The sequence below is a fragment of the Otolemur garnettii genome, unplaced genomic scaffold, assembly GCF_000181295.1.
Source record: "Otolemur garnettii isolate 467f Iridium unplaced genomic scaffold, OtoGar3 scaffold00052, whole genome shotgun sequence".
NCBI lineage: Eukaryota > Metazoa > Chordata > Mammalia > Primates > Galagidae > Otolemur > Otolemur garnettii.
In genome coordinates this window covers 4183421-4188118 of record NW_003852447.1, presented here as the reverse complement: position 1 = coordinate 4188118, position 4698 = coordinate 4183421, and the positions used below count along the sequence as shown (strand labels likewise).

Sequence of the window (4698 nt, the reverse complement as noted above, 5' to 3'; positions counted from 1 at the left end):
CATTCCATTCCATTCCTAGTTGCTTAAACCATACCCGCAGGGCCCACCCTGCAACCTTTCTCATTCCTTTCATAGTTACTCAACCAAATAGTACCACCCTGGGCAACAGAGCAATAAGCCCCCCAATTCCTTACTAAGTCACCCTACTGCAATAAAACAATAAGTTTCTATTACCTTAAAATACAGGTAACCAGGTTGCACCAACTCTAGCCCCCGGTTAAGGGACCCTCCACCCCTCAAATGTACCAATCCAAATTCACCTTTACTAGTGAAATCATCAGCTACCAATGCAAATCCTCCTTTACTTCCTCCTTTACTAATGAAATCACCAACCACCAATGAAAAGTGTACTCGTATCCGACCCTACCCCTCTTGCTTTCTGTACCCCATAAAAACTGCCTTCACCCCGAGTTCAGGGCTCGTCCTCGGCTTGCATGCCAGGAGAGTCCAGGCCCAGGGCCCCTGGGCCCCCCGGGCCCCCGGGCCCCCGGGCCTCCCGGGTCTGTAATAAAATCTCACCTTATGCCCTTTACATCGGAGCGAGTCTCGAGTTTGTTGGTTGGGGTTAATTTGGGAGGCTTTCTCGGACCCAACACTGGCTTTGAGCCCGCACAAGATCCTACCTACAGAGAAATCACGGGTTGGAAACAAATGCTCCCTGTTAAGCTCCACCAGTAATTTCTCTCAACACCACTTGCTAGAGCTCCTGGGTGAGAGTTGTAATACAAATATAGTCCCCCAGCCCACGGGGGAGGGTCCACTAGTCCACACACCATCTACCTCCAAGCCAGCCTTCAGCCCCTTCTCATTCGAGGACACTGATCCTAATACAAATAGCAGGAAAAGGCAAGTCAAGGGTAAGCACTCGGCACCTTACTTGCCTCACGCTCCTCTCCTGCCCCTTTTGTTTATCCATTGCTTCAGTCTGGTTTAAGCCAATGAAGGAAACCAAAATACCCCTCCCCAAAATATTGAGGAGTGTTAAAGACACTGGAAACGCAAGGCGACACTCTGCCTCGGCCTCTCCCGCCCTGACGGCAGGACAGAAACCCTCCTTGACTGGAGACGGCTGAGATACGGCCCAGCGGGCACCAGAGGCACTCGCCTGTCTTCCCACCTTTTAAAAGACTGGACCTGCTCTCTCCCCTGGTCGCTATTTATGGCTCTTTGTTAACATATTGTTTAAGTAAGGCCCATAAACGGCCTCTCTTGTGTGGCGGGGTAGACCAGAGCACGAGGTAATAAACTTCTGCTTGTTTTTCTTTTGTTGGTTTGACTTTTGTTCTCATCAGAGCGTCTCCACTAAGAACGTTAACGCGGGAAATGAGAGAAGCTATGTTTTCTCCCCTACACCAAATCATCTTGCCTGGATTGTGCAAGTCGTCTTAAGTGGTCTCCCTACTCTTCCCCCTTGCCACCCTGACAGCCAGAGTAGAGTGATTTTATTTCATTTTAGGTTTTTGGGACAGATCAAGCCACTCCTCTGCTCAAAACCTGGCTCATCCAGATTTAAGATTTTACCTCTCTTAGATTTCACACCTCTCTTTAGTGGGGCTCTGGAAACAGTCCTGCCCAGCGCCCCCCACCCGCCGCAGCCGACCCTCGTGGCCAACTCCCTCACCTTCTTAAAGGCTCCGCTCACCTGGTGCCTTCTCACCGCGGGCAGCCTCTTCCGTGTTCTCCCCCCAGTACCCACCACGCTAATTTACTCGCTGTGCCTGGCGTCGATATTTCTCCCACCCGCGCTCCTCCTCCAAACAGGCCTCTTGGCTCCCGGGTGCCAGTACCGCGTCCGGCGCAGGCCACGCGCTACAGTAAAAGGGTGGCCGGAGCGACGGAGGCACTCGGAAGCGACGGAGGCACGCGGAGCCAGGAGCCAAGAGCCAGGCAGGGTCCACCCGGGGCGTCGGCGCAAGGCTGCCTCGCTCCGTCACAACGCCGGCACCTTCTCCTAGTCCACGCCAGAAAGGACCGGGTGGCACTCGGTGAGGCCGCCCGGCCAGGGAGCGGGGGCCGAAGGGCTACCGGCAGGGACGCCGCGCGGTTGGGGCTGATGGGGACTGGGACGTGGGGGCGCCTGGTCCTGACTTTCTTCCTTCAAACTTAAGACCTAGAGTTCTTCCAGCGTTAGGAGGTCTGGCTGCTACCTATTCTGGAGCGGTCTGCGCCGCTTTTACGCCTCTTAAGACACGACTCAACGTCAACCGGCAAAAAGGCCTTTCCTGAGTCACTTGAAGATAGCTCCAGCTGGCGAGGCCAGAAGGGGCCGAAAGTGGCTCTGGTCGCTTTTAGCTGTAAAGGAAGGTGAGACCAAACCCGAGTCCTGACGCGGCCCCGCGGTGGCGTCCCTCAAGGGCTGGGCGGGGGAGTTGAGGGGCCACGAGGACTCGTCTTCTCGGGTCGCCCCTGCAGGTCCCAGTCCGGTGCCCGCGCGCCCACCCCGGCCGGAGACTCCCGGGAGAGCGAGTCCGGCGTCCCCGCCGGGGCGAGACGGGGGCGTGGCGTATGCAGATGAGCGGAGCGCGCAGAGGCTGCCGGTCCCGCCCAGCCTGGGCTTGGGCGCCCCGCGTGGGCGAAATCCGGGCGGCGCCGGGGCCGTTTTCCTGACCGGCGTGGCTAGAGCGAGGAGTCCTGCGGGGGTGAGGGTGTGAGGGCGGCGCGGGGCGAGCGACCGTGTGTTGAACGCGAGGAGGGCGCGAGGGTAGGTGCGGAGACGGTGACAGCAACTCATACTTACCTGGCAGGGGAGATACCATGATCACGAAGGTGGTTTTCCCAGGGCGAGGTTTATCCATTGCACTCCGGATGTGCTGACCCCTGCGATTTCCCCAAATGTGGGAAACTCGACTGCATAATTTGTGGTAGTGGGGGACTGCGTTCGCGCTCTCCCCTGGTAATGTGTCGGTGAAAGATTAGAAGAGGCGTGTCTGTATGTTTCCGTGTTTATGCCTAGATAATGTCCGTGTGGTTCTGTCACGAGATCTGACGAACGGGGCCGAGCTATGGCCTAGTTGATAAGGGATAAGGTCTGGTGGAGAAAGCGAGAAGAGGAAAGATTCAGGTGTGCCGGGCGCGGCAGTGTGTCTGTGTTTGTTTTCACAAGCGATGCCCCGTGGGCATGAGCGCTATGGCATCACAGCTCATAGCAACCTCCAACTTCTGGGCTCCGGGGAGTTTCCTGCCTCCCTGCCTCAGGCTCGCAAGTAGCTGGAACCACGGGCGCCTGCCACGACGCCCGGCTGTTTTTCGGTTGTTTTGGGGGGGGGGGGCCTAGGGCTGGATTCGAACCCGCCACGATTAAGGTGTATGGGGCTGGCGCCTTAGCCGCCTGGGCGCGGGGGTTTTGTTTGCTTTGAGACGGAGTCTCACTATGTGGCCCCTGGCAGAGTGTTGTGGCGTCGCGACCTCAAACTCTTGGGGTTTAAGCGATTGTCTTGCCTCAGCCTCCCCAGTAGCTGGGACTACTTCATCTGCGGCAAAGGGGCTTCCCTGGGCTGGTACTGGAATTGAGTCATCGCCACTCCCGAAAGAGACGCAGAGGTGTCTTGACGGTGAAGGCTGATCCCTCCAGAACCGGGGACTTGTGTCTTCCCTAGTGGCTTTGGGAGACCTGGCAAGACTCCAGCCATCTAAAAAAAACGTCTTTCACTAATGTTGGAAGGAGAGAATCTCCTGACCGCCTCCGAACATGTCCCCAGGAGGAAGCAAGAGACTGTCTGTGATGTTTGCGGCCACCGTTGTTCTGACGTGGAACTTTCTTGCAGTCATAATGTTTTACCGTCCTAAGTCCCTTGGATCCCAGGGATCTCACCTCCGCCGGGACGCACGTACGGGTGGTGGCGTCGGATCCGGTAGCCAGTCACCGTGATCCCCGTCCCTCAGTTTATCTTTGTCTAATACTTCTTTGGCTGCTCTCCTCAGGCTGCCTCTAGAAGTCAGCTCAGCCTATTTACTTCTGATGTAAAGACTTCCTTTTTACCTTTTCTTAAATTATGGTCGGTCGCAGGTCACGCTCGACTCTCCCTCCGGTCCAGACTCATCTCGCGGGGTGTCTCCAGGAGATCCAGCGACCGCTCCTCTCTAACAGACCCTGCTTTTGCCCAGAGCTTCAACACACCTGGCTCAATTTCCGGACCACAGGACACAGTTCTGACCCCAATTACACACAGGTCCCCAAGGAGGGCATCTCCAGGGGAACAGAAAGGTCAGGCCTCTTTTTAAAGAAAGTCTTTCCTGCGTACCCCCCTTTTCCAGGAACGTAAGCGAGACCCTGTCTCAGACAGAAGTCAGACTGAGGGAGGCCCGGGGCGGTAGCAGCCGGCTCCTTACCCTTAGCCAACGGTCCCGAAGGGGAGAGCTTAGACCTTGCAACCGGCAGGGCAGGGCAGGGCAGAGGAGGGAGAGGAGCAGCCCCGGCAGCCCCACACCCCAGCCCCCAAACGCTCCCCCTGACGTTCTGCGCGGCGGAGAAAAACAAAGCCCTGCCTGTCTAAGCTGCTCATTGTGGGGTCACCGCCAGCCAGGGTCTAATCCTACCTCACGTGTACAGAGTTCTCTCCTAACGTTTACACCGCGTGCCGTTTCCACAGAAGAAGGCGATGGGGTGTGGGTGGAGGTGGACGTTTGTTATCTCTACCCAGAAACAAGGTTAAGACTCAAGTAGGATTTCACTCCCTTGTTTTTTTTGTTTTTTTTTTT

General features: G+C 56.6%; 1 non-coding gene across 1 annotated transcript; it reads left to right on the top strand.

Moving 5' to 3' along the window:
• The first annotated feature begins 2729 nt into the window (after positions 1-2729).
• LOC111726053 lies at positions 2730-2893 on the top strand. Its single transcript, XR_002773946.1, has one exon. It is a non-coding gene; the product is annotated as a U1 spliceosomal RNA (small nuclear RNA).
• The last annotated feature ends 1805 nt before the right edge of the window (positions 2894-4698 follow it).